This window comes from Camellia sinensis, chromosome 2 (genome assembly GCF_055761805.1).
Source record: "Camellia sinensis isolate YWXY chromosome 2, ASM5576180v1, whole genome shotgun sequence".
In the NCBI taxonomy this organism is placed as follows: Eukaryota; Viridiplantae; Streptophyta; class Magnoliopsida; order Ericales; family Theaceae; genus Camellia; species Camellia sinensis.
In genome coordinates this window covers 101553863-101564306 of record NC_138962.1, presented here as the reverse complement: position 1 = coordinate 101564306, position 10444 = coordinate 101553863, and the positions used below count along the sequence as shown (strand labels likewise).

The window sequence follows — 10444 nt, the reverse complement described above, 5'->3', positions numbered from 1 at the left end:
AACTTTTCAAATATTTTAAGTAATTTTTTTTTTTTTACTTTGTGGAATCACTTAATCTACACACTTAGATACATTTCAAAAGTAAAATATTTATGAAAAATATTTTAAAACTTCACTTACATACAATAAATAAATAGTATATTTTTATTTTTATTTTTTTTTTTTGTATTCGTTGAATTTTTTAAAAAAACAATTACCGATATTTTGTTTTTTAGATGCACATAGGTCAGGTACATCTAAAAAGTAAAAAATATATATTTTCCCCCTCTAAAGATAACAAAACACAAAAAATAAAAAAATAAAAATTGTTTTTGAAAACTCAAAATCATTCAAAGCCAAACAAAGTAAATGTTGTTTAGTTTAATTTTTTTTAATAGAATTTATGGAACTTAATGCCTTTGGAGTGGCCCATCTATAAGCTAGTGCAAATTTATTAAAATTGCCATTTTGAAATTCAAAAAGAAAAAATCAGCTACATATGTATAAATAAATCAATTACACTGCAAAATATACACACCTCATTGAGCCAAAACTCAGTCAAGGGGCCACTCCAAAACTCATGCCCCTTCATATCTACAATATATACTCAAATCTGGAATATTAACTTCATCACTGCATATATATATATATATATTCAAATCAGAAATTTCGTGCAAAATTTTGAGTGAAGAGAGAGAAGATCAAAGTGAGCAAGTAGCCCTTGAAGATAATACAAATAAACATAAAAACTACTATGATAAAACAAAATAACACATACCAGCAATAGAAGCCAAAAGACACTACTATAATTTGAAGTTTGATTTTGCACCTAATAGAAAATGCAGTTGCCTACACTATACAAATAACAGTGACTATTTAATCACAAACAGATAAATATACATATTAACCACCCAAAAAAGTAACAAAAAATTTCATCAATAATACAAAAACGACTACTTACCTAACAAACAAAAATCCAACTAATTTTAACCACCCCAAATTTTTTTTCTCCCCCTAATAATAATTAAGCAACCAATCCAATTTCCAAATGAGAAGAATATGTTCTCTAACATAAGCATTGTCTAATATGAAAATGAAGTCAATAATTAACCTACAAAAATCTTGAAAGTAAAGAAAGATTGCACTTGTAATTTCAGTGAAACCAACAGAATTTTAACTGAACGTTGCTTACCTCTAGTGTTCAAATTTGATTTTCAAATTTCATGTTTGGTTTGATTTTCATATTATACTGAGAAAGATTGCACTTGCAATTTCAGTGAAACCAATAGAATTTTAACAGAATACTACTTACCTCCAGTGTTCAAATTTGATTTTCAAATTTCATGTTTGGTTTGATTTTCAAATTATACTGAAACAGGGAAATCACAACATAAAAGTAGAGGATGGTAAATTCAAAATATATCATCTTATCTTTGTACAAAACAAGCAATCATAAATCAGAATAAAGCATACAAAAGCATTGCCATATCCCTTTTTTCTTGTAGTGAATTTAATTGTACAACAATTGATTACCCATTTCCAACTTGCAAGTACAATAACTGATCATGATCATGGGTTTTTTTCTTCTCCTAGTCCTTCATGAGAAACAGCTTCAAGATGACAATAATAGATAAGACAAAATACGCATCATCATCTTCAAAAATCTTTGTAGTTAACCTGCTCTTCCTTAATATTCGCTACATCAAATGTCAACTTAGACCAGCCAATGATATGATTCCCGTGGCACTGATTACCCTAACAGAGAGAAATATCAAGTAGAGAGCAATGCTACCGACTCCAAGCCTCCTAGTAGGACGCATATCATTCCTTAGTAAAACAAGTGGCCAAATAGGTCCTGAGATGAGAAATCCCATAGTATAGAAGAGGCTTCTGTCTTGTGGAACAATGTACAAGCCAGGTTTCTCTGACCAGGATTCAAGCAGCATTGAGAGATCCTCAAACTAATAAGTGAGTTGAACACTAGACTTGCATAGCATCTAGACAAGGTGATCTACACACCATCCCCACCATTGATTGCCAGTGCAACATTTGACACTAAATCACCCATCGAGTTACCCCATGCCAATAAATTTAATCCAAGGATTGATGGATTAACCCCTAGAATTACACCCAATCCTACCAACAAAGCAACAAGCTCGTTTGCAATCATGTAGAACCAAACGATACTTATCAAAAATCCATCCAAAACCAATGGAAGTAAAAACTTTTGAGGTGGACGATGTGATCTAGTGTACCAAAATGCAAGAACACCTAGTGCACAACCAATAGAAACACCAAGCGTATAAGAAACCTTTCTGCTTTCAGAACCCACAGTCTTGAGTACTCTAGAGAAATGCCAAAAGAATGGGAGCAAGTGAAGCACTGCCTACAACGTAGAGACTTTTGATCAAGATTCCTCCTCAACTAGAGGAATTGTCAACCAGCATGGCACTGTTAAAGGCAACTCCATTATCAAACATAGTTTAGAATAGGAGAATAACGAGTGCTCAGTTTCTATGCCATCATCAGTCCAGCCCCACACAGGACTCTCATTATCAGACACCTTAGTTAACTGATTTGAATATATTGCGACATTTGATGCCCACATCTACTGAGGCAATGCACTATGGGATATGATTGTATCACTTTTTGTGTCCATGTCAAGCAAAGTACTATAGATAGAGTCACCCTCTTGGTTCCATTGAGAGAACACACTTCCTTTGACAGGAAGCAACAACGTAACAACATCCAATTTCAACCTCCGAGCATGTTTCTTCAAAATCTCATTCGCAGCAACAACAAATGCATAAACCGCATAACTCAAGACAAATGCGATGGCTCCCCCCACACTCACCTTACAAGCATACAAAATCAATGAAAGTGACACATGACGAGCTGCATGTGGAATATGTGGCATGGGATACACCTCTCACATTGCTCCAACTTGCATCTCCATATAAGTGCAATTACTTTAAGTTATTCACACTTTAATGTATTTTCTTCTATATATTATGTTGTGGGTGTTAATGTTTATATAAGTTACCCTTATATGTGATTTGAAACAAGTTTGCTTGATTTAGGTTGCACAAACTGTTTATAATCTAAAATAAATTCTAATGCTAACCATGTTAGTCGTGTCACGTTCAAATTGATATGATCACAAGTAGGTTAGGTTAGTGTCATGATATTTGACACGCTTAATTAAATGGATCATGTTAGTGTTGGGTGTTTTGGACACGAACCCATGATGACACGACACGACATGACATGATTCATGCCTCACTTGGGATGAGGATATTCTTAGCATGCGTTTGGATCAAGGATTTGCGGGGGATTTGTGGAAGGAAGGAAAAAAAGAAGGGAAAATATGTATGAAATAGAAGCTAAGGTAGCGTTTGGCAGAGTTTTAGAATTATGATTTGAGAATAGAGTTGTATTTTGAGTTTGTGAGTTTTGGAATTATGATTTGAGAAGAGAAAATTTGTTTGGCTATGAGTTTTGAAAAGAGTGTTGAATTGAGTTTTGAATTTTTGATATGACATATGAAATGAGAAAAGTTGTTTGGTTATGAGTTTTAAAAAGAGTTTTCAAACCTTAATTTAAAAACTTATAACTCATAACCAAACACACAACTCAAAACTCTATTGAAAATTCTATTCAAAACTCATAACCAAACTCTTTTTAAAATTTAATTCCAAAAAATAATTTGTCATTTTGGTCTAAAAAAATAATTTGTATATTTAAAAAATATCAAAAACAAATATATATATATATATATATATTTTCCAAATAACAGGTGGCGATTGACAATTGCAAAAAAAAAAAAAAAGAAAAAAGAGAGTATTGTTCCGGTCAAGCGGCCAGACTGCCGGGTAGACCAAAAATTCAAAAATTGTCTAGTTTACCAAACGTGTTTTCAAAATGTGTTTTGAAATTGATTTGGAATCAAAATTTGAAAACTCAAACCAAACATAGCATTCAAATATGAGGGTGGAAACTTGATTTGAAACTCACACCTAACACAGTCTAAATTTTTTCACTTCCCTATCTATTTTTCTCCCCCTCCATAATCCCAGAATTCTTAATCTAAACATAGCCTTGAAAGTTTCGAAGTGAAACACTAGAACTAGCAATCTTGATGAGCTGCAATACATGAGTTCAATGGTTGCCTTGTTGAACTACTTGTGGAAGACCTTAATGCCAAAGTTTGGTTCACTTGGACTAAAAAACAAGAAAAAGGAAAAAAAAACCAGCAAGTTAGATAGAGTATTAGTTAATAATACCCAATGGGTTCATGTTTTTAACTATCATTGTTCTAATGTTTCCAGTTATCACTTTAAATACCCAAAATTAAATTGAGAAAATTTTCAAATTCTTGAATTTTTGGATGAAGCATGGATACATCAAGGAGATTTTTCAAAATTCAACAAGTATCAGGGTCTCTGAGTATTGAGAATGGGTTTAAAATTAAAAGACTTGAGTTTGTACGAAGAAAAGTGAACAAAAAACACTACTCTAACTTCAGTTTGAGAGTCATTAGAAGCAAAAGAGAAACTAAATTAGATCCACGTCTTTTAACTCTCCATATAACCATAAAAAAACAAGAGGCCCTTCAACATTATATTAATTTGTTTGTTGCAAAAGAATCATTCCACAACTACAATGCTAGAATAAGATTAAAGTTGACAGCCATAGAATGAGGAATAATACTATCAGCCATTATGACAATAATGGGAAGAAATTAGAATAGATAAATGAGATTAAGGCTTTGAATACACACACACACATATATATATGTGGTATAGATATATTATGTATGTCCACGTATACGTATTTCATCTTTTTCCTTTAGCCAATTTTATACTTGACTCAATAGAATTTTTTATTTTTTATTTTTTTGAGCAGGTATTATGTTCCATGTGCCAAACTAGCATTTTGCCTCAGAACATAACTAAATTGAATACAGGATCAGAACTTTGTTCAAGTGATTGTGCTTCTACATCATTTATGTGAGGAAGTAACAAAACATACTCTCTCTCAAGAATGCTTTTGAAAAGTAAATACCATGTGAACATTCAATTAGGCCCCTGTGGCACAGACAAGAAGAAAGTTAAATTCTAATGAATCAGCCACCTAAGCAGAGCTACAAATGAAAATGTGTTGTGTCAAGAGACTTAAAAAGGGCCTAGAACTGCATTGATCCACAAATTGTGTTAGGTGTGGAAGTGAATGACTACAATGCTAACATTGTCAATCACATTGTAAGCTAACTCAAACCACCAAAAACAGCACTAATCACCTACTCAAGTTTCACTGAACATGAAGTTTATTCAAACAGATTTTCCATCCAAAGATTTTCACTTTATTCAGAACTTTCTGTAGCCAAATCTTCTTCCAAAATGCCCTTTCAAAACTCGCCCCATCGGAAGAACTGACCCATTTTTCTCTTCTTTGCAAATCCACCTCCAAATGATATGTCGATTAATAGAAAAAAGAATGCCATTTTTAGTGAAGTGCCAAACCAGCTTGTCATCAGTGACCCTTGGGAAAAAAAGGGATTTTACATATAAACTCAGCTTCAAAATCCAAAAAGCACTATGTGATGAGAGCTTCATTGCATTTCAAACATCAGTGCTTTCATTAATAATGGAACAAACTTTAGTGTAACGCCCTCAAAATAAACCCATTATATATACATCATTGACATGCAATATTAAAAGAAAACAATTCATTATCCCATTCATCAGAGTATTATTAAATAAAAACATTACATGTAATACCAAATTAAATGCCCTACGGGCTTACATTTTTTCCAAGCCAACACTTGGACACAAAATATGAGTTCTAACTCAAATACAAATAAAGCCCTAGGCTTGATTATATATCAAATAAAAACAAATAACTAAAGATGGTCTTCAGAATCCAAAAGCTAAATCCTTCCAAGCTAAGTCCTTGGAGGTAGCTTATCACCTGAACCTGAAAATGATGTTCCCATAAAGGGTGAGCCGCAGCCCAGTAGAAAAATACTAAACCAAATATAAGCATTGAATAAAGCATTAGCATTCAATAGATGGTTAACCAAGATAATCAATTACATCATCTTACCGTCTCATGACAATATTGTCTAAGACACGTTTTACTTTCCAACTTTATCAATATGGCTCAGAACCTGGCCAAACTTACAACAGTGAACTATATATATTATATTCACATTCTTCCAATGTCAACAAACAGATGAGACTCAGGCTCAAATCAAACACTTCATACTTCCAGTTTGATACACATTTTAGTGCTGTATCAAATAAAACACTTCAATATAAATAAGCACACATAAAAGTGATGCTAATGGAGTCCATCCCCTATCTCCTCCCAAACAAAATCCGGTTTAGAGGTCCATCCCCTATCTTCCCCTAAACCGTGGAGTACATCCCCTATCTCCTCCCACACAAAACAATATATATGCAAATGCAATGCTCAATCAATACACGTATTTTCTGTATTAATGCAATAGTCAAAATTATTGACTTAACCAATGTGATTAGTTTCAGTTATTCCTAATCCACATGCAATGTCTACAACAAACACGACTATCCTCCACCGATAGCCCAAAACAGTTATTTCTAGACTGGAAATAAATATATCAACAATTCAATAGGCGAGTGATTTTAATTATCCAACTACACCATTTAATCAATGAATTCCTCAATTTCATGCATTTAACCAATTTCCCCAATTTCCTTAAATTAATTATACAAATTAATTTATTAATACAACTAGGGTTTTTCCCAAAATTACCAAAGTACTCCCAACATATCAAAATACCAAAACTTAGGACAAAACTTATAGGATGGAGTAGGAAATCCCTACCTTGAAGCGAAGAACTCGAATGGAGAAGATGGCGAAAACCAAAGTGCTCCAAACCCAAGATTGTTCAGATTAAACGGAAGCCCTCGACCCACTCTATCTTTTTAACAAAGGGCTTAGGGTAGAAATACACTCTAAGTAGATCAAACCTAAGAGAGAAGGTGTGTAGGGAGAGGGAGAAGACGGTTCTAGGGTTTTAAAATCAAAAAGGAGATGAAAAATGATCCTGAAAGTCGGATCTCGGATTTTTATACCAGTCGCCCCGCTCGAGCATGGAAACCCCCGCTCGAGCGCCACTCACAGACTCCTGCTCGAGCGGCCAAACTCCCGCTCGAGCGGCGAATGCACTCTCCCAGAAGTTTTTGCAGACAGGTCCCCGCTCGAGCGCCCAACTCCCCGCTCGAGCGTCACTCACGACTTCCCGCTCAAGCGTCCAACACTACACAGGACATACTGGATGGGTGTATTCCCCGCTCGAGCGTCCAAACCCCCGCTTGAGCGGACAAGCCAAAATCTGGGCAACTAGACTTGGTTCCTAAGCTCAACCAACCTGCTCCAAATCTACCCAACACATCCCAAGACTCAAAATAAGAAAATAATGAATGACAACAACAATTATACAATGACGGAATATACGGAACGTAAGTCCGGATACAATAATCAAATGGGAAAAGACCGGGGTCGCTATAGTAATATTCACTCATTTTTTACAGGTCTACATTTTTTTAAGCTTAAGTTTTTCTTATCTCTCTAATGATTTTGTATTTATTGTTGTGTAAACTAAACGTGTACTTCTTTGATTGATGAGTGTTGAAAGAGGGGCAATCTCGAGTGAGCAACAATCTCGATGGCAGAATTTACACTATTTTTGGTTTTATCGTTGACAAACTGTGAAAATGATTGATGTCGTATAAAGTTAAAGATTATTTAGAGGCAGATTGACGTTATGTAAATTTATGTAGATTTGGTTTGGTTTGAGAGGTAGACATTTGGAGGTGTTTGTTATTTAGATTTTGATCAAGAATACTATTTTCGTATTGGCATGGTGTGCTCGAAAGGGAGAACACCATTTTATTGTTCCTCTTATTTTGAAGTTGTGTCTATAATAAAGGGGATCCTCTTGTTCAAATGTATGTTATCTATTCATTTTTTGTATGTCATGGGAAAACAGAATTTTAGGTATACTTGATTCTCAATGTTTCTAGCTTAAGAGAGAATGATAAATGAAAATTATTCAAACAAAACATTGTTTGTGTTTAGTTTGAATTAGGTGGTCTATAAAAAACCATTCATTTGTTTGACAGTGCAGGTGTTTGTTTTGAATTGGATAGTCTCTTTTAATTATCATATTGGTTTTTTTTCTGTATTTTATAGGTAATATTGACTTATATTGGCTTTTTGAATTGAAGACTAGAAGTGAATGGTAATATTGACTCATTTTTTACAGGTCTACATTTTTTTAAGCTTAAGTTTTTCTTATCTCTCTAATGATTTTGTATTTATTGTTGTGTAAACTAAACGTGTACTTCTTTGATTGATGAGTGTTGAAAGAGGGGCAATCTCGAGTGAGCAACAATCTCGATGGAAGAATTTACACTATTTTTGGTTTTATCGTTGACAAACTTTGAAAATGATTGATGTTGTATAAAGTTAAAGATTATTTAGAGGCAGATTGACGTTATGTAAATTTATGTAGATTTGGTTTGGTTTGAGAGGTAGACATTTGGAGGTGTTTGTTATTTAGATTTTGATCAAGAATACTATTTTCGTATTGGCATGGTGTGCTCGAAAGGGAGAACACCATTTTATTGTTCCTCTTATTTGAAGTTGTGTCTATAATAAAGGGGATCCTCTTGTTCAAATGTATGTTATCTATTCATTTTTTGTATGTCATGGGAAAACAGAATTTTAGGTATACTTGATTCTCAATGTTTCTAGCTTAAGAGAGAATGATAAATGAAAATTATTCAAACAAAACATTGTTTGTGTTTAGTTTGAATTAGGTGGTCTATAAAAAACCATTCATTAGTGTGACAGTGCAGGTGTTTGTTTTGAATTGGATAGTCTCTTTTAATTATCATATTGGTTTTTTTTTTCTCTATTTTATAGGTAATATTGACTTATATTGGCTTTTTGAATTGAAGACTAGAAGCGAATGGTAATATTGACTCATTTTTTACAGGTCAACATTTTTTTAAGCTTAAGTTTTTCTTATCTCTCTAATGATTTTGTATTTATTGTTGTGTAAACTAAACGTGTACTTCTTTGATTGATGAGTGTTGAAAGAGGGGCAATCTCGAGTGAGCAACAATCTCGATCGCAGAATTTACACTATTTTTGGTTTTATAGTTGACAAACTTTGAAAAGATTGACGTTGTATAAAGTTAAAGATTGTTTAGAGGCAGATTGACGTTATGTAAATTTATATAGATTTGGTTTGGTTTGAGAGGTAGACATTTGGAGGTGTTTGTTATTTAGATTTTGATCAAGAATACTATTTTCGTATTGGCATGGTGTGCTCGAAAGGGAGAACACCATCTTATTGTTCCTCTTATTTTGAAGTTGTGTCTATAATAAAGGGGATCCTCTTGCTCAAATGTATGTTATCTATTCATTTTTTGTATGTCATGGGAAAACAGAATTTTAGGTATACTTGATTCTCAATGTTTCTAGCTTAAGAGAGAATGATAAATGAAAATTATTCAAACAAAACATTGTTTGTGTTTAGTTTGAATTAGGTGGTCTATAAAAAACCATTCATTTGTTTGACAGTGCAGGTGTTTGTTTTGAATTGGATAGTCTCTTTTAATTATCATATTGGTTTTTTTTCTGTATTTTATAGGTAATATTGACTTATATTGGCTTTTTGAATTGAAGACTAGAAGCGAATGGTAATATTGACTCATTTTTTACAGGTCTACATTTTTTTAAGCTTAAGTTTTTCGTATCTCTCTAATGATTTTGTATTTATTGTTGTGTAAACTATACATGTACTTCTTTGATTGATGAGTGTTGAAAGAGGGGCAATCTCGAGTGAGCAACAATCTCGATGGCAGAATTTACACTATTTTTGGTTTTATCGTTGACAAACTGTGAAAATGATTGATGTCGTATAAAGTTAAAGATTATTTAGAGGCAGATTGACGTTATGTAAATTTATGTAGATTTGGTTTGGTTTGAGAGGTAGACATTTGGAGGTGTTTGTTATTTAGATTTTGATCAAGAATACTATTTTCGTATTGGCATGGTGTGCTCGAAAGAGAGAACACCATTTTATTGTTCCTCTTATTTTGAAGTTGTGTCTATAATAAAGGGGATCCTCTTGTTCAAATGTATGTTATCTATTCATTTTTTGTATGTCATGGGAAAACAGAATTTTAGGTATACTTGATTCTCAATGTTTCTAGCTTAAGAGAGAATGATAAATGAAAATTATTCAAACAAAACATTGTTTGTGTTTAGTTTGAATTAGGTGGTCTATAAAAAACCATTCATTAGTGTGACAGTGCAGGTGTTTGTTTTGAATTGGATAGTCTCTTTTAATTATCATATTGGTTTTTTTTTCTGTATTTTATAGGTAATATTGACTTATATTGGCTTT

General features: G+C 33.1%; 1 long non-coding RNA gene and 1 pseudogene across 1 annotated transcript in view; both read right to left on the bottom strand.

The window, feature by feature from the left end:
- Positions 1 to 1688: 1688 nt before the first annotated feature.
- On the bottom strand, positions 1689 to 2896 carry LOC114284291 (cation/calcium exchanger 4 pseudogene; annotated as a pseudogene).
- A 2796-nt stretch (positions 2897 to 5692) lies between these two features.
- The window catches only part of LOC145819633 (uncharacterized), a 225757-nt gene continuing 221005 nt past the window's right edge, over positions 5693 to 10444 (bottom strand). The window contains exon 2 of the long non-coding RNA XR_014360395.1: positions 5693 to 5955. This is a non-coding gene — a long non-coding RNA (uncharacterized LOC145819633). The remainder of the gene's footprint in view (positions 5956 to 10444) is intronic.